Genomic DNA, 26,180 nt, shown 5'->3' on the forward strand with positions numbered 1-26,180 from the left:
CTTCTGGATTCCCTTCTAGCTATCATCCATCGGTGAGATCATGTATCATTGCTGAAAGGAAGCCACAGCCAGGGAGCTCTGCTTTGTGACCCCAGGTCTGGTGGTCCTCATTAGTTTTACCACATTCATGCAAGTTTGCATCAAGTGCTAATTTCCCTGTTTCCCCGGTAAGAAGGCTGAAGGAGAGAGAGGTTAAGTGTCTTTCTTGTCCAAGGTCAGATTGCTGATAGGTGACAGAACCGTCTCTTGATTTTTTTTTTTTTTCCACCAGGCAGAAAGCAAGGCTTTGAGGTATAGGAAGCGGCGTGTGAGTCTAGGAGTGGAGCGTACTGAAAAGCCGCCTTGAATTCCTCAGGTTCCACAGACAAGACCTGGGCTTTCATATAGGTCTGAACATCTAGAAGTTGTATGGCAAAGATCTTTTTCTTAAAAATCAGGACCCATCTCAGTGTATCCAATCTTATTATACAACAGCATCTGTGGGGTTCCTGGTTTTGCCCCCGACCTTACCTCCCCCAAGTTCACACAGAGCTCTGTGCGATAGGTCTCAATGGGAATTTATTTCCTCCTCATCTCATTCCTTCAGTGCTTTCTGGGTCTTTACTGAGCCATTGAGTGGTTGATCCTGGATGGCTATTAAAGGATTATCCTAGACACCCACAAGTCACCCACAAATCTCTCTGTTACAGCCAAAAATGAACCGCTCGTCCCAGCTGCCTCACCAACCAATCAGAGTTAGGGCCCAAGATGTTGACAAATTCCATTAACACTAAAGTGGCAAAAGTCGCCTTCCACTTGGTTTTGCTTCACTCTCTCAGAGGAGACCCTGAAATTATGAATCATTTCATAATTTTTTCCATCAAATATTAAGCGACCACCATGGGGAAACAAGATAAGAGTGGGCACCGTTGGAGGCACTAGGAATTAAAATCCAGGTCTGTTTCCCCCCCCCCCCCCAGAGAGTTCAGAACCTTCAAGATGGCACAAACAGGTACTCTAAATGGTACATACCTAGGTTGGCAAAGGAAAGCCCAGGAAAGGTTTAGCATTCAGAGGCATAGCCCCATACCCAGGTCATATGTGAGCGAAGGCTCGTCTGGCCTATTTAGAACTTAGTTTTGGATTTGGTACACAGTGGTTCTCATTAAATAAAACTTAGGAAGAGATCACTTTTCCCTGCATACCTCATGGTCACCATGGGATAGAAGTCAGATGATGCTCCAGCAGGTCCTTTGCAGAAAAGATAAGAATCGTGCACGAGCATCCAGTGGTTGCATAGGATTATCAGCAGGTAATCTGTGTGGCACACAGCAGCTCTTAATCTCCGGCCACTTGGCTCTGTTGAGCGCCATACGCTCTGGACCGTCAGAGTAAGCTGCAGTCCTGCCTACCATGATTAGGTGGTCAGTGTGTCTCCTGTTATCAGAGCATAGCAAGCTCTTGGTGTCTGTTACAGTGATGTGCATGGTGTACACGTGACCGGCAGAAGTAAGGGCCCAGGGCCTGCTGTGCACATGTGATCCCAGCCTGCATGTACTTTTCAGTTTTGTGCCATTGCTGGGAGAGGGGGAGGAAGTGGGAGGTTTATGAGGGATGCTGTCATCTGTCACTGCATGTCCTTTCTCTCACCAGCCCTCCTCCACATGTCTGCTTTTTGCTCCAAGTTTGGCATCTGGCCTGGAAGGAAAGGGATTTTGAGGTCTCCATCAGCAGCATGGAGATTGTAGTCAGCAATCATTTGCACGTCATGAGATCCTGAACCTAACCTATTATTGAGCAGGCATGTATGTTTGGGTGGGGGTTGTCCTGACTCATTGAGTTGTACCAAAAGTCAAAAACCAAGAATCCCACCATGTTCCCAAAGGTAATATAATGTAGTAGTTTTGATGTTCTGTCCAAGGCTGCCAGAGACTGGCACAGTCTCTCCACCCTTGAGCTGTGGGTTCTAGGAGACACCACTGAGCCCTGATGGACTTGATACCCACACACCCAGATTGGCATTCCGAAGAGAGTCCTCAGGCAGCTCCCTCCAGCTTCCCAGAGAACAAACCTGCTGAAACTGAGCAGGGCCGAGCTTGTTCTAGACGTTGACATCGTATATTGGGCACAGTTGACTCAAAAGCCATCCTGCAGGGTACAGTTCGTCCTTCACAAACACACATAAGCTGTAAGCGCTCTCAGATCCTTTGTGGAAGTCAGCAGGTTGGAAGTAAACAAAGATGAGTCGATTACTGCGGGGGAAGCCGGAACAGAGGATTCCCACCATGACAGACCTGCCGATAGGAGAAGGGTTTTGGTCTTTTTGTAAGTCCACACAAACTAACAGGGTTAGCTTCAGGACCATGAAAGTGCATTGAGCACCTACTGAATGCCAAGCGCTGTGCTTGATACTGTGTGGGAACTAGTTCCCTTGAACCGGGGAACAGTGATGGAGACAGTAGAAAGCAATGGCTGGTACCAGAACATCCTGGTTGCCTGGGAGATCTCAAAGGGACAAAGTATCCCTGTTGCATTTGATAGAGTGTGAAATGTCTATTCTCCTATGGCACAAAAATAGGGTAATTCTGTTAAAGGAAACTGAGATCAGTCCTAGGAGACTGCCGTGGGGCAGGACAAGAGATGAGTTGAAGTTCCCTGTCCCCTGCCATACAGGAGAATGAAACCATTCCTGCAAGACTTCACTGTGGAATCCAGACATGCAACAGGCCTCCACACCTTGCCGTTTGCCTGGCCTTGGAGGTGCTCTTCCTGCCTGAGGGGCTCTATCAGTTCAGCATGCCTCCAAAGAACCAGTGATGACATGTTTTCCTCTGCTCAGCTGGGAGCTCCTGGGTCTGCTGGCGTTCTGCAATCAGGATCTGCCTTGAAGTCTTCACGAGCCGTGGCCGTCACTTAATTCAGTGATGGAGTTGTGACCCCTGAGACCACCTAGGGAGAGGCAAAGGGCTCCCATGTTGTACCCCTCTAGCTACTGTTTCTTCTCCAGTCTTAATTCATCACCTACATTCTGCACCTCATCTTGCCCTGCCTCATGGGCCTTTCTCTCAAGCTTTTAAATAGACCATGACGGTCCCTTCCCAAATCACGGGGTCCATTGTCATACATTATCAGATACCTACAAAGCCACAGCAGGGCTATCGCTGCCCTGAACCATGGCATCCCTGTGGGTAGTCAAGAATGAGGGTCCTTCTGTTTCACAGGCGTAGAGAAAGGATCCGTAAAGCAGTGATGTTCCCCAGACACTGATGGGGGCTGACATCAGAGGCTCGGCTAGGTCTCTAGGTCAGGGTAGTCTGTGTTTAGCTTTGTGCCTGGTCATTTGCTTGGGCATGGACCCTCAAGGTACCACTTCCCTGGTCCACTTGTGTTTCTTTGCAGCACTGCCAGGCTCAGCAGGGCCCTTGCCCTCTCTGCTCTTGAGAGTGGGAAACAATCCTTTCCAAATTCTTCTCCTTCTGGTTTCTTTGCAAACATATTGTGTGTGTGTGTGTGTGTGTGTGTGTGTGTGTGTGCCCTGATTTGGTCAGAGTAAAGGCTCAATTCACTGCTCAGTTGCTTTGTAGGCTATTAGAACATACAGGACTAGTCACATGGGCAGTCTCTCTTGCAGTTTCTTTAGAAACATAACCAGTTTTTGTGCTCACCCTCGGGATGATAATGCTTGTTCTTTTTGTTGTTTTGGATGAAGGGAGTGAGCCTTTCAAAGGCAGTTTGGAGTTAGCAGGAAGCAGGGAGTGATTGGTTGAGCCCTCTGTCATTCATAGAAGTCCTACTTCGCTTATTCGAGTATAGATCAAAGACCTGGCTGCCTTAGCTCCAGTTCTGATCATGGTGACCTCTTGTTTTATTGAGATGTGTTGCTTGTGCCTTAGAGAAGGCGTGGTTCTGGGAAAGCTGTGCGTTTGTTTAGCACTCTGCAGCATCTCCCTCCCTCTCGGCCACGCCCTCATCTCATCTAGCCTAATAATGAGCAGCAGGTACGAAGCCCTGGGTGTATCTCCCATGAAGGAAGGGAGGGCAGTGGAAACTTGAGCAGCCATTGCCGTGTACATGCACACAACTTAACCAGGGGCCTCTTTAGTACGCAGGAGATGGAGGAAATTGGCCATTTTTCTGTGAGGTAATGGGCTTTGTGAAATATGAAAATCTATCAAATGGTTACATGCAATGACTTTATGTAAGAGTTCATGAAGAGAGCCCACTGCACGCAGTTTAATTCTATTTAATTTTTTAAGGGGGGAAAAGCAAAGGGAAATGTTTTAGTTTCTCTTAAGCTGATTTCTCTCTGCTTTTTCTTAAAAGTGCCTTTCTAGTTACCACACAGTGATGTGATCATTATCTGCCACCTCGTCGCCCTGCTGCCTCTGCATGCAGTAAAACACAAAAAAAAAAGAGAGAGAGAAACCAGGGGAGCTTGTGAAGTATGACTCCCCATCCCAAGACTCATTGCCCACGATTCGTACCGCTTGACAGTAATGATCTTATTACAGCACTGTGGACCTTGAAGAGATTCCGAGAGGAGAGTGAAAGGACGGAGGCCCGTGTAATCAAGTGGCGCTGAATATTCCACGCGTTTTTGATCACATACTGATTGGGCACAGTTTTAGCCCATCTTCTAGTCAATTATGCATGGCCCCTGTGCTCCTCGGATAGGCAGGAACATTGATAGCTGTTGTCTGGCTTTGGCAGGCAGCCAGGAGTTTGAAGTGCCTCACGCACACACACCGTCTTCAGGATAAGTGCTTTTTAGTTGGAATTGATTACCTTTCTTGGGGTTTTGCTTAATAGCAAAACTGCATTTGGAGAGGGCTTCAGGTGAAAAATGGCCGATTAGCCATTTACAGCATCCGAACTCCTAGTCAATTTTTAGGCCCCCTTCGTTTTCTGTCTAATTTCTGCTTAATGATGTAATGTTTGCTAATATGTGGGACACCTCACCATGTCTGCCTCCAGGCACACATGTTGAACGTGCTGGATAGGTTCGATCACATGGTTACCTCTTCCAGGCCTCTGGGCAGATCCCAGCTTTGAGGTGATCTGTGGATCAATTCCTGTGGTCTCTGAAAAGGAGCCCAAAGACATTTTCCTCTGCAGGAGACAAAAGTAAGTTCTCCTTGCTGGGGCTGAGTCCCTGCAAGTGATGGTGTTGCCCTTGCTAGTTTGGGGTGCGTTTTGTTGGGGTTTGTCACAAAGAATTTTGGTCTCTGTGACTTGGTCCTGGAGTCCAGGCATATTTCAAAGGATGGAATGCTACAAGAATGTTGTGTTGCCTGGTCTGAGGATCACGCAAATGAATCATCTCATGTCTAAGAAACTGAGGAGCCACGAATTTTGCTTCCTCCCTTTAAATTCTTAAATCTGATTCTTGGCTTATATATAATTCTAGAACTATCAGGCAGGAGAATTTCAAAGTTCCTTTTCATGTTTTTTGTGCTAGGCCACAGAATTGGACACCACAGAGTAAGTTATCCATGTACCACATTCTGGAAAATATTTTGAAGTCACTAAAAGCACAGCGTCTGGGAGCCTCCAGTCACAGAGCCTGATGTGTGAACTAAGAGGTGGCTTGCTCTGCTGGGCATTTCAATAACTTGATTTGACTCTTCCTAATGGGATAAATTGGGAGCTTTGATCTTGTCCTTGATTTTCATTTGAGTCTTTGATGATATGTGCAAGTGAGAATGGCTTTCCTCCCCAGTCAGCACAGTAAAAGCCATGACGTACCGTAGGCACGGCTCCCACGCCTGCCCCGAGAGAAACCACCAGACGGTAGAATAACAGCCTGTAAGAATTCTGATTTGCTGATGCCTTTTAACAGAAAATCAGCCACAACATGAGAAGTCTGTATTGACATTCTGTTAGCAGTGGGGTTGCAGATAGTTGCTGGACTTTGCTAGGTACCAGACACTGCTGTTAAAGGAGTTCTGTGTGTCCTGTCATAATCCCTGGAAGCCTGCGAGGCAAGTGCTGTTAACTCCTGTTTTTATAGCTGAGGAAACCGAGGGTCATAAACTTTAACTAACTTGCTCAAGGCCACAGACATAGCAAGCCGCACCTTGGATCCACACGGAACAGAACGCACCAGTGGTCTGCTTACTGCTTGCAGCTGCCTCCACAATGACCTTCCCTCCTTGGGAAAGCCGTATTGGCCCCTTCTCTTCAGAGCTCTCCTTACCTAACACTCCTGTGGATTCGGTTCCTATGAGGGTCAGGATGACCAAAGGGATGTTTCTCCTCCATCGTAATAGGCTGGTGGCAACCTCTCAAAAATGTAACCTGACCCATGACTGTGCATCAGCAGATGAACCAAATAAGGGTTATTTCACCTCAGTGGGTGAATCCAGTTTCCAAGATTTAAAAAAAAAAAAAAATTAGAAAGCTGGTAGACCGGAGGGCACGGTTTGCTAAGTGAATGCGGAACAAGTCTCATAGCTACCTTGGAGTCCCTGCCAGCCAGCCATGCAGCTTGAGGTCTGTTAGCTCCTTTCTTGATCCCTCTTAGTGTTACACCAGCCTTCCTGACACTGAAGATGCATATGAAGGATCCGCCTGGCTGCAGGGAGCCCGCCTTGCACATAGGTTGCAGAAAGGCCCTCCTATGGTGTCGTGACTGTCAGTCTTCCTGAACGCCTGAGTGTGTTTGGTTGTCCTTGGCTTGTGGGTGAAGACTGAAGGTAAAGTCCTGACAGCCCCTAGCCTCCATATCCTCTTACCTAGGCCTAGACTGTTTTCAGCCTCTGAGACTTACTGTTGAATAGGTGCACCCATTCCTAGTTCTTTGTGCTCTCTGGCTAGCTGGTTCAGTCCCACTATTCTGACTCAAACTCCTCTCCAAACTGGCTGATTCCATCTGCCCCCAGATTCCAACCCCGGCTGCCTCTTCTGAATTGCTCTGCTTGACCTTATACTAACTTTGGCAATCTGGTCTAATCTTCTGTCATATTCTCTGGCTCATTCTGCCTTCACCTGTGTCTAGCTCGTCCTCCCTTCAACCTGTCTCTGTAAAACTCTCCCAGTAAAACTGCCTCCTTCCTCTCTCCGCTGCCCTCTTACGCAGCTTCCCTTTCCTCTCTCTTCTCAAGAGAGCTATGTATATCTTTTCTGTCAGAATGTTCTGATTGGTCATTTTGTCTGCCACTCAATTAGACATCACTTTCAAACATGGGTGCTTTCCTCGTCACATTAACTTTACCTTTATTGTTTGGGATTAAAGGTGTGTACTAAGGGTGTATCTGTATTCCTGCCAGAGGGATTAAAGGTGTGTGATAAGGCCGAGCTGCACCACAAGTAGAAAAAGGGTTTTGTTTTTGTTTTTTCAGTAAATAGCACAGTCTTGAGGTTCACAGTGTGACCAACTAACTACCCTGCAACCGTTGAAGGCAAATGGAAAGGCATGAATTTTTAGGCCATATCTAATTCTTGCTTTTTTTTTCAGAATACTAAAAATATACTTAAAGTATTCCTCCCTATGAAGACCCTGTAGAACCTTGTTGGGGGTTACTTTCTGTAGCATCCCAGGTCTGCAGAGATGCTGTTAGCTGAGGGAGAGCCTGCTCTAGTGATCTGGTCTCCAGGATGCTGGAGTTTGGGGGGGGGGGGGCTGGAGAAGGTGGGGATTGGGTAGGAAATGGGGGCGTGGCTCTGTGTGAGGGCCAGCCAGCCACAGCTGGAGAGAAATTCCTTCACTAGGCAGTATGAGCAGTTCCTATGTGAGACCTGAGGTCACATGCCTGACCACACCCTCCAACACCAGCATTTGAGCCCAGTGCCCTTTTGAGAGCTGACCCCTGTGTTCCTCTCTCAGTGTGAGGCGCTCACGGCATGTACCTCAGTGGTGCTGGCTCCCTTTGCTGTACTGTAGTGTCACTATGCCTGCTACCTTGGTGCCTTCTCAGCCCAAGTGGAAACTTGCTGACCCTGAGCCTGAGCTCCTCGCTGCCCCACTCCCTGCAGCCAGGGCAGCTCTTCCCTTCTGTCTGCTTTGTGGGAATCGCCTGTTTTAAATCGTGTCTGAAAGAGGAGGGCACATTCATGTGTCCTGAATCTGGGTTCTTTGGCCTAACATACTTGTGTTTGATGTTGCTGAATGTATAGTCCATTTTTTTCCCTTTTTATCGATGAAGTTTGTTATCGGATAGTATCACAGATGTATGTGATGCATTGTGTTTACTGTTGCCCACTCCTCTCTAGATCCACTTTTCCACACTCTTGTCTTTGAACATCTTGAGTTGGATTTGTTTTCTGGACTGTGTTGCACCTGTTTCTCACCTTTGATGCATACTTGTTGCTTTTGATTCCCAGTGGTTGTATGTGATGCTATGGTGAACTTCCCCAGATGGACAGACACCTGTGAATGATTTCAGTATTTACAGTCATAGATATACATAGGAGCAGAATTCCCAAGTCACATAGTAATTCTGTTTAGCTTTTGTGGAACATGTCTAGTATGGAATTGCAGCTCTTGTGATTAGGCTCCCTATAGATTATAAATATTCCTGTCTTAAAAATGTTACAAATGTATCCCCAGGTAAAAATAGGCCAGAAGAAAACACCCAGGTATTTGTAGGCAAAGCCTGTCTTCCCCCCTCCCTGCCCCCAAACCGTGTGTGTGTGTGTGTGTGTGTGTGTGTGTGTGTGTGTGTGTGTGTGAGAGAGAGAGAGAGAGAGAGACAGACAGACAGACAGACAGACAGACAGAGACAGAGACAGTCAGTCAGTCAGTCAGTCGAGGCTCCTCTTTGCTGCCATGTGGAAAATGGAAACCAAATTTTGGTCTTCTGCAAGAGCAGCTAGTGCTCTTAATCACTGAGTCATGTTGCAGCCCTTCAAATTATCCGTTTAATTAAGCCTTGGATTCCAACTCAGGGTTGGTCATCTCACCTACCTTTATTAGGTTTCTGTTGCTGTGATAAACACCATGACCAAAAGCAACTTGGGAGGAAAGATTTTATTTCAGTTTATAGCTTAGAGTCTATTGTCCAAGGAAGTCTGGGCAGGGACATAGTGACAGTCTGAAAGCAGAGGCCATGGAGGAACACCACTTTCCTGCCTTACTCCCCATGGCTTGCTCAGCCCTCTTATACCATCCAGGACCACCTGCTTAGGGGTGGCACTGCCCACAGTGAGCCAAGTCCTCCCATGTCAATCATTAATCAAACAAACAAACAAATGCCCTCAGTCTTGCCTATGGGCCAATCTGATGGAGGCATTTCTTACTCGAAGATCCCTCTTCTTTAACTGGATCAGGTGGACAAAAAACCCTAGCTATCGTACCTAGGAACATTCCCCAGAGACACACATAGAGATGTATTTCCTGGACAGTTGTGACTGTCATCAGGTTGGTGGCTAGAGTTACCCACCACACTTCATTTCAGTGCTGTGACAACCCTCTGGTGATTCAACAGGACAGATATTTTGTAAAAAAAAAAAAAAAAAATGTGCCTTTCTTATTTCTCCATTCTTTAAGGGGTCAACATAGAAATATTTTCAGTACCCTCTGCCGACGTCATGGTCTGCAGCCACATCTTGGTCCTCACAGGATGATGTCCAAACAACATGGGAAATGAGGAGGTTGTATAGTTTTATGGAATGGGTACAAAGAGCCATTCCATGCAAGGTGGCATGCACGGAATGCATACATCACTCAAACAGTTTCAGATGAAGACGCAGAGTGCAGAAGAGTTTTTAAGTAACTTTATCCCACCTGGGATAATCTTCGGAGCTTGGTACAAATGACATCAGAGTTTCCAACAATTGGAAAAGTGGCAAGCATCCTGTGCCGGTCCTTGTCTCTGTCAGCACTCAGAAGATGAAGCCATTACAGAAGCGTATCTTGATTCATGGACAGTTAAGACATTACATTATGCAACCCCTTAGTCTACTGATGAACTTTCTCTTTTGCTGCTGAATGTCATGTGGGGCTTTATTTTTCCTTGTCACCCTGGCTTTGGAAAATGCTTAACCTCTGGATGTCTCTAGTAATGTGGACTTGAATCACGAAGCAGCCAGCATTGCAGAGCTTCCAGATTTTCCTGTCATGGTTCAGGTATACATGAGTCGGCTCAGCAACTGTACTCATCTTCTAAAGGGTCCAGCCTGTATAGACAGGCAGGCAACCGTGTAAGAACAGGGCACAAGGCAGCCATAGCAGTGTCAGGAAGTTGTAGTGGGAGCCTGGGAGCCTCAGCCAGGAGCCCTGCTCCACCTCCTGCTAGGTAACTGGCTAGATTCCTTGAAGTGTGCATACAGATCTTATTGGCCAGTGTGGATGAGCATTCACTAAATAGCATTGGCTCATACTTCTTAGGGCACCTCCCAAGTTTCCCACAGTATCTCAGTCTGAGGCCACATACCTATGACCCTGCAGATAAAAATGTGGGCAGACAAGCTGCTCCCCTGAAGAGGTGGCTCCTCTCTCTAAGGCCCCTGGGACTCGCAGTATGTATAGCTTGAAAATGAGTTTAGCCAAGAGTCCTGTTCGCAGATATGGGGAGTGCACATTGCTAAGCAGCAGTTTAGGATTATAAAGGACACCAGCAGCTGACAGTCAGATCATAGCTAGCCCTTTTGGAGGAGGGACACGGCGATCCTCTCTGGGTCGTGGGACATTGGAATGCGCACTATGGATGATGGCTAGTCCCATCCATTTATGAGATTGAAAATCTGAGGACAGCCAGGGATGGCTGTACAATCTGTAATCCCAGCATTTAGGGGAGAAAGATAGGGGGACAAGGAGTTCCAGATCATCTTCAACTACATAGGAAGTTCAAATCCATCCTGTGCTACATTGAGCCTGACTCAATAAACAACATCTTCAAAATGAAAGGAAAAAATCTGAAGAAACAGACTAGCCTTGTGCTTCCTAACATCCTGGCTAGTGCCAGCTCTTGAAGGACAAAGGGCACCTCCCTGGGCCTTCATGAATATGCTAAATCTAGTGTATTTCTTCTCTGTAATTATGGCTTTCGGTGACATAAGCCAGACACAAAACCTGGCAAGACCTGCAATGAAAAGTTTTCTCAGAGAATAATGCAGTCTACCCACCTTTGAAATCCAGGATACATGTTATCACACTTGAGCCCTGTGTCCTGAGACACACTTAGGAAATGTTGAGGTAACTGAAGACTACAGTTTGTAGTAACTTTTAAAACATGCCAAAAAAAAAAAAAAAAAAAAAAGTATGGAGACTTCGTTTTCCATGTGGGCTAGCTGGTGAGCAAGTGGAACTTGATTGGTTTAAAACCCAGATCCTTGAGTAAGCTACATAGAGCCAGTGCTGGGGCAGTGAGGACCTTATGCCTCTCCCTGCATCCTCATGGTTTTGCCAACTTGACACAAGCTTAGAGTCCTCTGGGAAGAGGAACCCTTCAACTGAGAAAAGCCTTCCATCAGGTTGGCCTATAGGCAAGTCTGTGGGGCTTTTTTTTTTTTTTAAATGAATGATTGAAGTGGGAGGACCCAGTGCACTGTGGGCCATACTGTCCCTTGGCAGGTTGTTCTGGGTTGTATAAGGTGCCAAACTGCGAGGAGCAAGTCAGTCAGCACTGTCCATCCATTGCCTCTGCACCTGTTCCTATCTTCAGGATCCTGACAGTCTCCTCCCTGATTTCCCTTCATGATAGACTGTGAGGTGAAGGAAACCCTTTTCTCCCGAGTCGTTTTTGGTCTCGGTGTTGATCGCAGTACTGGAAGGCAGAACAGAACACGATAGGGCTCTGTAGCACACAGGCCTGCCGCTAGCACCCAGCTGGATGTGCCCAGCCTTCTGCTCTGCTAAGTCTCTGAGCTCAAGTGTCCTTTATACGTCACCCAAAGTCACAAGACATGGTTCTGTTTCCTTCTTCCAATGAGACTACATATTCCTAGTGTGCCCGGATCTGTTTTTATTGGAGTCTATCATGTTTTCCTGCATTCCTTCACGTTGGTAGCACACAAGGGTGTTCCTGGTAACCTCAAGCAAGCCTCCTGGTGGGTGGAGGTTATGTTCGGTCTGTTAGGCATACCTCAGGATTCCATCTTGTCGTGCAGATGAAGCCTGTGGTGCTAATGTGCGTGAGTGATGCCTGAGTGGCAGGCGAACAGAAGCGTGTTCTTCCTCTCCAGGTCCTGACGAGTTCATTACCATCACCATCAAAGGTGTTTTCTTCCTAGTGAGCCAGCGCCTGACCCTGGCCCTGCAGGACATTGCCCAACTCAGGAGGCAAGAATTCCAAGACCTATGATTTTTCTGGGAAGATCATGATGAGCATATTGGATATTTTTTAACCAAAATGTGCAACAGACTAACAGTACAGTGGAACAAGCTAGTGTTCAGAGCTTGTCAGTTAAGTCTCCATAGTAAGGAAAGGGATTGTGAGGGCATTTCACAGTGCCCAGTAGCCCTGCCTTACACTGGGACAGACAGCACTGATTGTCACTTTGACACTACGGGTCAAATTTGGCCAGGGATGTGTGAGCTCTGCGGAGTGGACTGGAAGTCACCTGCACTCTGATCCTATCGACGGTTCTGTCTCTGCCTTTGGGACTGTTGCTCTTCTCTTTCTCTCAGGCGGCCCCCAAAAATCCATTGTGCAAATTGATTTGGAGATCACCCCTGATGAAAGAGCAGCCTCATCCCTCCCAGCCTCTGAGCGGTATCATTAGCCATTTCCGATTGTTTGGTTGTACGCACTATGCAGCGGGTCTGGAGACGCACAGAGATTAACTGGGGGCTCTCCAGCCGTTTGTCACACAAATAGCGGTGCCAGGAAACTGAAAGACGATAAATCATTTTTCTCAGAATTGAAACCTTTTATCAGTTGTGTCGTTTTCATTATTCAATAAATGATTAGTAGGAGCTTTGCCACTTAGTCATCCATGCTTAACAGTCATGTGGTGCCACTGCTGGATGGGCAGAGCGTCACACCTGCACATGCGCAGGAAGTCCTCGTCGCCCTCCTCCCTCGGGGAACCAGGTTGACCTCACCACCGCCTGTCACTCACATGACAGACAAGAGTTGGGAATTACCAGGCATGTTTTGAGTCCTTAAAGTTGGGCTTTGACGTAGGTTGGTCCTGCTGTAGTTGCTAAGCATGGTGTTTGGAGCCAGGGCCTCACTGTATAACCCAGATTGGCCTCAAACTCGCTCTCCTCCTTCCTCAGCCTTAGGAGTGATGGAATTGATTGTACGTGAGCACCTACGCACCTAACTTGCCAGCTCTAGCTCTGAGAAGAGTAAGTGGTTAGGAAGTCCTCATTCACCTCCTCTTAGACCTTCTGTTCTAACATTTTTTACCCTGTGATTTAATCATCAGCCGCCTTCATTGGAGAGGTGCTCTCTTGTTCCTACGGCATCGGCATCAGCTGGTGGCGGCCAGGCCCTGCTGATCCTCACAGAGCCTGTCATCTGGGGAATGGGGGACACTGACATGGCTCCTAACCTGCATGATAGACCTCCAGCGATGTCCTGGCTAGTTTTGTTTTGCTGTTTTGTTTCTCATCTTGATATAAGCTAGAGTTATCTAAGAAGAGGAACCTCTACTGAGGAAAATGCTTTCTTCAGATTGCCTATAGGCCGGCCTATTGGTTTTGGGGTGTTTTTGTTGTTGTTGTTGTTGTTGTTGTTGTTTTTGATTTTGTTTTTATTAATGGTTGATGTCAGAAGTTCTGGCCCACTGGGGCAATGTCATCCCTGAGTCCCTGGTCCTGGATGATATAAGAAAGCAGGCTGAGCAAGCTACAGGAAGCAGCCCAGTAAGCAGTGTTCTCCATGGTCTCTGTATCAGCTGGTGCCTCCAGGTTCTTGCTTGAGTTCCTGCCCTGCCTTCCTTCAGTGATGAACTGTGCTGCGGAAGGAAAGCAGAAGAAACCTTCTCCTCCCCAAGTTGCTTTCAGTCATGATGTTTCCTCACAGCAGCAGAAGGCAAACTGAGACAGATGTCAACATCTGGTCCATGCTTAGTAAGCATAGATTCATATCCCAATCAATCAGGAAACAGAGTCATGTCAGACTGTGCTGAAATATGGCAGTCACTGGGTATTGGCATTGCTGTCTTTGAGACTGGGAACTAAGAGAGACTGATTGCCAACATTTGCCCTTTTACCCACGGAAATGTAGTTTGTGGGGAAAAAGTGTTATTGTTCATTGAAGATGGGAGATGAGGAGGAATAGCTAGGGTTGTGGATCTGTGTGGAATAAGTGTGTATTTGTGTGCAGCAGAATGTATGTATCCTATATCTGTGGTCTTCCATTTTGAAAATATTGAAATAGAACATTCATAGTGAATTTGTAAGTTTCAAGTTATACCCTTTTTCTAGCAACATGATTAAAATCCTGCTTTATCCAGCTCAAATGTAAATGACTGTGTGCAACAGATCCACAGTCTATATATTACCCACCCAGTAGTCACTCGTAGGCCATCACAGTAACATATACATCACCGGATTGGGTGCTGTGTGCACATTGCCTTCATTTTATGTATTAGTAGCCACAGATACAAAGTGATGATTACTATGATTTTATTGTAGTGTTTTTAGTTTATTATTAATTATTGTTAGCATTGATTGTATTGTAAACTAACTTACAATAATTAGTTTTATTATTTTCATTTATATATTTGTTTCTATTTATAAATTAGTTTATACAAAGTTAATTCAATTATTAATTAATAATTGATTCTTATCATCTGTGTTTATGTATAGGGAAAAAACCAACAGATGCACAGTTGATGGTTGTCACCATTTTAGGGTGTGTACTGCAGGTTCTGGAATGCAGCCCCCAAAGGAAGGGAGGGCCACTCCCTTTACTATAATGTATAGATTTTGAAACAGCATGGCATAATTTTAAATTCCCATGGATAGTGTTTATTATTTTCAAAGACATTCCTACGCTGCCCTAATTAAAGCTTCGCCTTCAGTGTCTCCTCAGTTCGGCTGACGTTCTGTGAGGTCTCTGACAGTGACTCTGGCTCTTGTTTTCTGCAGATCAAGTGTGAGGTACCTGGCTTATCAGGCCAACCTCTCTTAAGGCATATGTTTTAAGAAAAGATGGATTTCATAGTTTCCAAGCTAGCCACCCCCCCCCAGGACATTTAATTTCCCAGATGCAGTAACAACCTGTAGTCTTGGTGATGCTAAACTCAAAACCATCTCAGATGGAAAGCCCCAGGTGCCCCTTTAGTTATAATACCTCAGCCCATCACAGAGGAATGGCACCTGCACAGAGAATACCCGGGTTCCGTCCCAGGCACTGACAATGTTAACAGGTTGGTGCACTGGCCCCTGAAAGGCCACATAAGAATGTTTAGTGTGATGGATGACTGCCACCATCCATCACCTTCATTTCTTTAAAGGAGACTGCCGGCTCAGACAAGAGAGAAAGAACACTAGCTCCAACTAATAAAGCTAATAACATGCACAGCCTCAAGTCACAGGCCTTCTCTCCCAGTGGGCAGTAGAGGCTTCATTTGGGACAAGTGCCTAGGAAGGTCTGTGTGAGAGAGACCTGGGAGGAAGGCCTAAAGACTCTCCTGGGCCCCATGAGTAGTGAGGATGAGAGTATAGAGGAGCTGAGCCCACAGGCTCTGGAATCTGTCTGAGCCCTGAGCCACCTCCAACCATGGGAAAGCTGTGGGGACTTTAGCCTGGTCCTTTCATTCCCCTAAATGAAGATAGATAGGAGAGCCGTTCACTTGTAGGAAGGCTGTGGAAACTGAACAGAGAGGTAGCTGTGCTAAGTCCTCAGAGTTGTGTTCAGCTTGTCCCAGGTCAGCGGTGGTGGTAACGGTGATGATGGTGATTCTTAGGAGGGTTGTGCTGATAATGATGGTGATACTGATGTGAGCAATATGGTGATGGCGGCGGTATGGTACCCATGTGACGTAGGACGGTGATGATGGAAGGGTGGTGGCAGAGATGACTGTGCTGGTGATGCTATAATGGAGAAGGTGGGTGATGGCAGAGTGACCGTAGTCACTGGTGGCTTTGACCGTGATGATGGAGGTGGTGGCAGTGGCAGTGATGTTAATGGTGGTGGCAGGGGTGCTGTTGGTTGCACAGCAGTCATTATGGACGTTGGTGGGTGGCGATGAACAGTTAGGGAGCCTGAGGTTGTCTAGAGCCTGTATCATTTGTTCTTCCTTAAATGTGGAGGGCCAAGGCCGAATTGTATAAAGCAAGGCAGTGTTCTTACTTCTCTCATACTTGTAAGTAATGTCTTGATCATTTTGGGACATCTAAAGGTAAACCTTCTGCACCAAATATGGGGTTTTACACCATGAATTAGCAGTAGTCTAACAACCAATTGATCCCTGTCCTAATTACTGCCAGAAGTAAAACCTTAAAACCAGTTGTCAGTATCATCCTGCTCACTGCACCCTTCCAAAGTTTGTTCACCACTGTAGATTTACAGCAGCTGTCAGGATATGCATCCCTCTGGGTCATTGGACAGCCACATGTTACAGTCTTACTTTTAACTTTCCAATTATGAAATAATACAGACGTGACAACTCTGATAGTAAGGCAGATAGTTTAAGGGAAACGTTGTTTGGAAGCCGAGGGTGGTGGTATATCCCTGTAGTAAATCCAGAGCTCGGAAGGATGGAGAACAAGTCTGCGGGCCTCTGGGAAGATGATTAGTGGATAAGAGCATTTGACATGCAAGCAGGAGGACCTACATCTGCACCTACATAAGAGCCAGGCATGGCCACACGTGCGCTATGGCCCCAGTGTTGGACGACTGAGACAGCTGGATCCCAGGAGCTCATTGGTCAGTAGACAAAATTACAAGCTTTAAGTTCAGTGTGAAATATTGTCTCAAAGGACAAAGGTGGGGAATAATAGAGGACACCAGACATCCTCCTCCAGCACGCACACACTCTCAATAAGTAGATCATTTTTTTATGGAGTTCAAGGCTAGACTCTTCCAAACAGTAAGATCAAAGCCAGTGCAGGCTACATAAGACCCTATTCAAGAAAGGGAAGAGAGGAAGAGGAAGGGAGGGGGAGGAAGTTCGGTTTTGGAGGGAAGGTGCTCCATCTCGCTACTTAACTCCCTCCAAGTCTGCTCCTAAATGTACCTCATGGTCCCTCTCATAAAAGGAAACCTGTAGCGGTTGTTCTGTAACCACCAGGAACATAGCAAGACCAGCCACCTGTGTTCCTGTTCTCTCCAGTGAGGCATTCAGTGAGGGAAAGGGTGACTGTGGAGATGCCACCTGCTTTGGAAGCATAGCAGGTGGAGTGATGACATGAGCCCTCATTGGGGTGCAGATTAATGGAGCTGCCTTTGCAGGGGTATCTCTAAAGAGGAGGTATTCAGGTGAGACGTGGGCATCAAGAAGCACCCGGGCTTGTATAGAGCGGTCCACAGCCAAAGACCTGCTAGTGAGCAGGGCAAAGTGTGAACGTCACAGAGGACTACTGAGCTCTGTGTGTCAGACTAAATTCCCATCCCAAGGAGGGTGTCCCAGCCCCAGTGCCTGGGAATTCAGCTTCCTTGGAAACAGTGTCACTGTCACTGTGATTCTTCATGCTAAAGAAGATTACAGTCGGTGATGGTGAGGAGAGGGCGCTGTGGAGATGGCCACCATCAGAAGCCAGGAGACTCTAGAAACTGACTGACCCTCCTCTGGAACCTTCCAAAGAAGAGCAGCCTCCTGCAGCATTGTGCCTAGAACCTCTGGCCCCAAGACTGGAAAAGAACTTGTATCATTTTGAACTACCCATTGCCTGGTACTATGTCCTGGTCACCACAGGGCAAATACCTGCCGTGTTGAGTGGGCATGGCTACACCTGGTGTGCTGCAGAGGGCAGAAGGGGAGGGGGACCATCCCTGCATCCTAGCTGACAATGGGAGGAGAGAAGAGATGAAGTGCCCACTTTGGCTTGGAAGCAAGGCTTCCAGGACTTGAGGGCATGATGTGAAGGGGGAAGGAGGAGAGAGAACAGGAAGAGCCAAGGGGAGGCACCTGGAGAGGAGAGATTGACTCTTCCGCTCTTTCCATGTGAGGTGGGTTATAGACATATAGAAGGTATGTCAGGGAATTTTACTTTTTTGTGTTGTCTCACAGGGTAAGGGTCCAGCTGCCTTACGAGCATTGTGGTGGACGCCCTACTGAGGGTTATACAACACCCCTTGGTTGAGCATGAGCCAGGCTCCCGCCTTTCACCTTGCAATACCACTGCTCTGACTGTCTCCCGGATCGCTAAGTTCATGTGTTTCCTCTGCAGGTCTCTTATATCAAGGGAGACTTGCAATTGAGGACATGTTCTGATAGCTGCTTGGTCCTAGGATTTAGGGTGAGGATCCCATGAGAGGCTTGAGGGGGATATACAGAGGCTGTAAGAGAGAATGAGAAGACTAATCTCAGCTATGCCAGTGGGGCTGACTTCCTGCAGAACAGGCAGTAGCTACAGAGAGGGAGACAGACAGAGCAAGACAGACTGTTTCCAGCATTGCCTCGGATGCTACTTTTTTAAACAAATGAACTATGGAAAGAATGTGTTATCACGTTGTCCGTCATATCTTCTCATATATGTCTGCCGTGCATATGAGAGTGGGGTGCATGTGTCTGCATATGGTAGCCAAAGTTTAACACTGGTGTCCTTTGCTCTAACACTTGTCTGTCTGTTTTTTCTGTTTTGTTTTGTTTTGTTTTGTTTTGAGGCAGGGTCTTTCCTAGAAAGAACCTAGAGCTCATTAATTCAACTAGATTGCCTGGCCGGGGAGCTTCAAGGACCCATCCGTCTCTGTCTCACGCCTACACCTCATCCCCAGGGCTGAGGTCACAGACAAGTCCTACCATATCACATTCGTTTTTATGTGGATACTGAGAATTCAGATTCAGGTGCTTCCGCCTGTGCAAAAAGGACATTTCTTTGATTGAGTCTTTCCCTTAGCCCCTGTCATCCTTTTTCAAGAGGAGCCATTGGCTGTTAGTGCGTGGTCTCTTCATAAGGAAAAGTGCATCTGTTTCTCTCCACCAGAGGCTGTTAGCCTTTGAGTGTGATTCTCCCTGCGTCTTCCTGTCCCTCCGAGGTAAATACAGGACACTTCAGTGTTGAACAGGTCATATGGATGGACAGAGATGAGAGCCACCCTGAAGAACAGTATTTCATAAAACCATTGATTTTACTGACTTAACAGAAATCCAATTCATAGCACCCTTCAGTTTCATTCAGTACAATCTCAAGTGCACTTTTAAAACTGGTGACTTCCTGAGATCAGAATCTGCAGTGTATCAGAATTAAAAGATCCAGGGCAGCGGTTTTCAGGAAACTCTTGCTGGCTTCACTTCTCAGATTGGAAAATTTGCTCATGAAAGGTGGGTGGTTCCTCAGAGTAAATGTAAAAGCTAATTCAGGAATTACAGTGAACTTTGAACCCACATTTTCTCTGTGTCTTTCATTCAGTGTTCTCCTTTTTTTGTGACTCTTTGCGCCTTGCATGGGCTCAGTTTCACACATCGGGGAAGGATATTAGCATGTAGCCAGCCGCTGACCGTGTGGTCTTCTTGGCACAGACAAGGAGTCCAGGACATGGAGCCCCAAGTCACTCCACAGCCACCTATGCCACTGCCAGCTGTGGCCACCAGTGCTCCCAGGGTTTGTGATTCCTGTCCTTTCTCCTTTGCGTTCTTCACTTGCCCGTCTCTTCCGGGCAGCTAGGGCTACTGGAAGAAGATTTCTTGTAGACCCCACTGTTCAGATCCAGTGCGGTCATTTTCCCATCTGGAAACTACCCTCGTGCATCGCTACCCCGCTCCTTTGCTTGGGAGCTTGCAGGCCTAAGCTCTCTGTAAAAACGCCCTGCAAAGAAGAAAGAATATATGAGGACCACCCAGTAATGCACATGTGTAGATTCGTGTCACGGGTGTCCCCATTGGCTCAGTGGCACTTTAGCATATACCACAGTAAGATCTCAAGTTGACATTAACTTGCAAAGTGAGTAGAAGAAATGTGATGTTGTGTCTGTTTGGCACCATAGATACTGCTAGCCCTGAATTTGCAGCATTACTGCCAACACCTTGTTCTATGGAAGCAATGTGAGAGGAAGAAATGTCCTAGGAGAAAAGATACAATTTAACTGAGGTATTCACTGAGGTGTTCAAGAGTTTGGGAGTGGGCAGGTGTTTAAGTAGCTTCCTTAAACTAGTGGTATTATTATAGTTAAATCATTTTATTTTAAAAAATGATTAAGACAAAGATCCTCTTTTAAAAAAAAATAAGGTGAAATAGAGACAATCCCATGTGCTGTGTATGCACACAACGCACACACACACACACACTTTCCCCTGTAAGCCTATCATCATCGTGACATTGGTTATGGCTAATAAACCTGTACTGATACCTTGTGATTTAAGTTCATACTTGACTGCACTTTCTTTAGTCCTTATCTAAGAACTTTTTCTGTTCCATCATCCATGTTACCTTTAGTTGTCCGTCTTCTTCATTGCCTTGGACCCCTCTTGTCTGGGGCATTTTTTTCAGACTTCCTTGGTGATGAGCTTCACCGATTGGGAAGACATCATGGGGTACTCTGATGGAGACTGCTACTGGTGTGTATTAGATGTTTTTCTAAGTCTGGTGAGGAAGAGACTGGAGATAACACACCATGTCTGTGTACCCTGTACACTCGCTACATGATTTCTGTCTGCTGATGCCAACGTGACCTTGTTTGTGCAATGTGTGTCAGTGACACTAGGTCCCCAGTCTGTGACCTTTTCTGTCCTTACCCCATCATGGACTCTTGAGGGAAGTCACTGTACCCATCTTCTACTGAGGGCAGAGGACCTATAGAAGATACTTGTAATTCTTCTACAGAGTCACCAACTCTTCCTCACCCTTACTATTAACATATAAAGTCATTTCTTCCATTTCATGGAAGCCATGACTATTTGATATTCTAGTTTGTAACCCAGCTTGGCTCCTTGAAGCATCCCAGATGTGGTAGTCAGCCGCCCTTATAGTGGTCTTGTGGTCTTTGGAATGCAGCTGCATCAGTGTATAAGGGGTGGGGCGGGGGGTCTATCTTATGCTTCTTCATCAAATTCTGCCATCGTAAGATATTTCAGCCTGGGGCTGGCGAGATGGCTCAGTGGTTGAGAGCACTGGCTGTTCTTCCAGAGGTCCTGAGTTCAATTCCCAGCAACCACATGGTGGCTCACAACCATCTGTAATGGGATCTGATACCCTCTTCTGGTGTCTCTGAAGACAGCTACAGTGTACTCATAAATGAAATAAATCTTTTAAAAATTTTAAAAAATAGATATATTTCAGCCTCACCTTTTGGTTTTCCTGCATTTCTGAGATCCAGTCCTTCTCTAAATAGTACTGGTTCTTAATATATGAAATAAAATATGGCGTGTAGGTAGCACAGAACAGGAACCATTATTATAACATGACCCACCTACCTGCTCACCCCACCACCACCATCTTGCTGACTGTAACAAAGGGATACTTGAGTAGCTTCCTATCTTGCACCTTTTGTTGAAAAGTATATCTACCTGACCCAACATGGCACTTCCAACATGGTAGATCCTTCCAGAGGGAAAGTGAAAAGGAAAGAGTGGCTGGGAACAGGAAGTTAGCTCACTTCTGCCATAATACTAAAGTAGCTTTCCCTGGCACTCTCGGTTAAACCTGGGCAACATTGGTATATTTAACTTCTAATGAAAGAAAGCAGATGCATTATTATTTTGATGGCTCAGTACTGCAGCACTTCTCCCTGGCCCTCCTTCAGTAGTAATGACCTTGTTTAATCATTCACAGTAACTAAGGAGCATGCCAAAGAAACCCTGACGGAATGGTCAGAGCAGTTTCATGGGGAGAGATTGTTAGTGTGTAAAGGAATAAATGTCTGAATGAACAGAGAAAGTGAGTTTAGACTTCTTTCCTCTCCGGTCTTTTCACACTGACTACGGAGAATCTTCCGGATTCCGGATCCCAGACTCTGTCATTTCTGAAGCTGCATAACAGCAGTACCCTTGGAGGATTCTGTAGCTGGCCCCACATGGAAGCAGCTCGCCTGTCTCTGCTTGATCCCATAGCAACTCTTCTCAGGTTCAGATACCACATGTGAGGGAGCCGCGGTGTGGAGCGCTTCACCCCCACCCTTTGGAACGCAGCCGCAGAAACAGCAGATCAAATGCAGAGGCCCTTGTTTGCTGCCACTGAGGCTGGTGGTCCAGTGATCACAGCCCCTCAATTACAGCCCTGTGCAAGAGCACGAGCAATGGTCATTAAATAATTATGCCTTTGATTAGTCGCTTAACTAGTCAGTGCTTTGAAATACGATAACTCAATTTGGAGTTTTATTAAAAAACAATTTTTCCCTGGAATCATCTAAAAAGATTTTGTGTTTTAAGAGAAGAAAAAAATCTGCAATATATTTTTGTTGGAGGAAATTGAGAAAGAAAAGAAGAAAGAAACAGACGGGGTGGGGGCCAGGATGAGAAGAAAGGGAAGGGGCGAGAGGCGAAGATGAGATGGCTGTTTCCCATTATCACTCACTTCTGACGTGGGAACACTGAGGGCCCAGCGCCCTGTCCCCCCACCCCCACAGAATGTCAGGATAGTCCTAGATGAAATGAAATTAAGTCAGAGCCTGGGCCATTCTCAAACCCCACTACTGCTGTCTATTGACTCATGTTCATGCATGTATGTCACTGGTAGAAGCCAGGCATCAGTCAGCCCTGCAGTACACCAAGGCACAACCGGGACAGTATCCTCCACAGTTCCAGGGTCCTGTGGTCCTGTCTTCCACTCTTCCCATGTGCTCAGGAGAACATGGAAGCCCAGAGGCCATGGGCTGACTCCTGGTCTCAGCCTCCTCAGAGACACTACCCAGGAAAACCAGGAGAGATGCCCCCTTCAGTTACTAATCTGTCTGAGAATGGACCAGACAACAAAATCTACATTATAAACACACATCATGGAGACAGTGCTTGTTTATGCTGGCATCTTACAGTTGACCCAGTTCACACTCTAGCATAAGACAGAGACCCAGTTGCCTGGGCTCCCCTGAAGCTCTCCATCTACAGTTCAGTATATCTCTAGGCCAGAAAAGAGTCCCACCGCCCCTGTCTCGGGAGCATCTGGTTTTCTGGTGAGTCTGGAGTTTTGCATTGATTTTATTCCTGCTGTCTGCAATGGTTACTGACATTTCCCAAAGTGCCTGCATCAGTCCACTACATAAAAGCCCTTGGCAATTTTCAAACCCAATGTGTTCTAGTTAAAATGGTGTCTGTGTAAAGAAAGCCATTCCGAGTTATTAGAAATTAAATTGAAACTATTTAATTAAGGATCGATGGATTGTTCCAGCGGTTTCCTTTTGGGAGATATTTTATTGCCTGTGGTTTGGAGTTGGGACAATGGCCAGTCTCACTGGGTACTACCAGCAGCATAGGTATTTTGTCTTCTAAATTGAGCCATGCTATGTCCATCTGCTTGGTCTCAGATTTTGTTTAATCCTTTCTAAGTCCCTCTTGAGAAATGCAGGACTCTGTCTCTGGTAGGCAGCCATTGTGTGAAGCCTTCACAACGCTACTGAGTTCACATAACCCAAAACCTTCTGGGTTGCATCTTACGGTGGAGTCACTGCCTTTTTTATAAAAGAAAAAGACTGTTTATACAGTCTGGTCGAGCAAATGAATGATCACACAGCTGGACAAAAGAAATTCCCCACCCCAGTCTCAGGACACAGTTGCTGCAGACAAAAGGCCATGGGCAGCCTATGTTGGAAGTGATGCAAAACCACAGTACTGCCCAGCAAAGGCTCCTGGGTGGTGGCCCTCATGACACAGTCAGCCCGCAGCTCTGAGGAGCAAAGGTGCTGTTTTCTGCACTGATAGGCTGTAGACTGGTAACATCTTTAGATGTACACACATCCAACGTGGACAAGGAATCACCCTGTCTGACAAAGTGAAGGCATCAGCTTATCCTCCGTTGTGTGAGCAAGAGGGTTATTTGTTTCCTTCTTGGGATGAGATGGTGTTAGAAGTGAGTATTCTAGCCTCTTCCTCGGAGTAAGTAAAAGACTCTGCTTGCTCTCCTAATTGATTCTGAGGGTTACAGCAGCCTCGTTCCATCAGCCATTCTGTGTGTGTCGGGGATGTAATTCGCATACACTGGGAACACCCAGCATGGCCGACCCACAAGCCTGAACATAACCTCCTCACGGGTGCATCATCTTAAATCAGCTGTCCAGGAAATATGTATCTAACCCACAAAGGCAGCCGTCGGAAGAAGAGCCGCGGTGACGTTAATAAGTCTGGGGTAGTGATGGGGGACAATTTAGGATAAAGACTTATTGTCTTTTGGTTTTTTGAGACAGGGTTTCTCTGTATAGCCCTGGCTATCCTGGAACTCACTTTGTAGACCAAGCTGGCCTCAAACTCAAAAATCCGCCTGCCTCTGCCTCCCAAGTGCTGGGATTAAAGGTGTGCGCCACCACGCCCGGCTTGACTTGTTGTCTTGAACATGCCAGCAGACTAAGGAGTATTTTGATTCTATTTATAAAAACTGGTTGGAGGCCGTCTCCGGTAAACGGGCGGTGGAGACGGCTTTTTGTCGCGGTGGTGCGGAAAGAACCCAAAACTTGCCGAGAGTATGAGTGACTGGATGCCCATCGCCAAGGAATATGACCCACTTAAAGCTGGCAGCATCGATGGTACAGATGAAGACCCACATGACCGAGCTGTGTGGAGGGCCATGCTGGCCCGTTATGTCCCCAACAAAGGAGTCACTGGAGACCCCCTCCTTACCCTGTTTGTGGCATGACTGAACTTGCAGACCAAAGAGGAAAAGTTAAAGGAAGTTTTCTCCCGGTATGGTGACATTCGGCGGCTGCGGCTGGTTCGGGACCTGGTGACAGGCTTCTCCAAGGGCTATGCCTTCATTGAGTACAAGGAGGAGAGGGCCCTGATGAAGGCCTACAGAGATGCTGATGGCCTGGTCATCGACCAGCACGAGATCTTTGTGGACTACGAGCTAGAGAGGACTCTCCGTGGCTGGATCCCTCGGCGGCTGGGTGGGGGATTGGGTGGGAAAAAGGAATCAGGGCAGCTGAGGTTTGGTGGCCGAGANCGGCCTTTCCGAAAACCCATTAACTTGCCAGTTGTCAAGAATGAGCCACACAGAGAAGGGAAAAGGGAAAGGAGGGAGCGATCTCGATCTAGGGACAGACACTGGGACCCCGGGCCCAGGGATCGGGACCATGACAGGGGCCGAGAGAAGCACTGGCAAGAGAGGGCCAGGGTGTGGCCCGAGAATGATTGGGAAAGAGAGGGAGTTCAGGGAGGAGAGGGCCAAAGCCAGGGACAAGAGGGACAGAAGTAAGTAGAGGCAGCAGCAGGCAGCCTCCGTCAGGCTGGGACAGTTCCTTTTGCAGTCCTGGGGATTGAACTAGAGAGTGCTGCATGTCTGGCAAGTGCTCCAACCACACCCACACAGGATGAGAGGGAGAAACAAGTGTCTAAGAAGAAATGTCCGGCTCATGTGGAAATAGAAGTTTTCATATGCAGCACTTGAGAGTTGGAGGCAGGAAGATGGAAAGAAAGAGGGGATAATAAAGAATGTGTCTTCCCTTTCTCACACACACACACACACACACAAAATAAAAACTGGTTGGAAGTCCCAGCACTGAGAATCTGCTTTCTGGTAGATGTTCAGCCTTCTTCATGCCGTAGTGAAACAAAGCTATTGTTTTATTTAGGAAAACATAATAGTAGAAACTTTCCTTTCAAATGAAGTTCTGAGTCCCTGAAGGTTGCACTAGTCTGTATGTAAAACCATAGCTTCCAGGAGTTAGGAGGTATGTAATAGTCAAGAGCTGTGTGTGCTAAGTGATTCCAGTCACTCCAGCTTCATAGAGAGCCGTGATTTACACGTTTTCTCTTCTCTGTCTTTGAAAAGGCCGAGGCTGTCTGTTAGTGATTACCGAGAGTCAAGAGTGATATGTCGTACCTCTTTTGCTCGAGTGGACCCGGGGTTGTTCTTTGTAGCCATCTGCTACAAAGTGTAGCAGTGTAGACACTGGGATGGGGTTACACCTGCCATTCCCATTCAGAGCATGACTTGGGCAGATGGTGCAGCTCCAAAGATCTGAATGTGCAGGGTGGCAGCCACCTCTTTGCCAACCTGGTGGCTTCTGAACTGGAGAAATGACTGAACAGTGGAGTGTAGGATATAGCACACTCATCCT

The 26,180-nt window shown here is 46.8% G+C and overlaps 1 protein-coding gene and 1 pseudogene across 12 annotated transcripts in view; both read left to right on the plus strand.

Annotated features, from left to right (window-relative positions):
• The window catches only part of Agap1 (ArfGAP with GTPase domain, ankyrin repeat and PH domain 1), a 436,093-nt gene that overhangs the window by 335,900 nt on the left and 74,013 nt on the right, over positions 1–26,180 (plus strand). The gene's annotated exons all lie outside the window — the stretch shown is intronic.
• Positions 24,580–25,514, plus strand: LOC110321306 (annotated as a pseudogene).

The sequence above is a fragment of the Mus pahari genome, chromosome 5, assembly GCF_900095145.1.
Source record: "Mus pahari chromosome 5, PAHARI_EIJ_v1.1, whole genome shotgun sequence".
Lineage (NCBI taxonomy): Eukaryota > Metazoa > Chordata > Mammalia > Rodentia > Muridae > Mus > Mus pahari.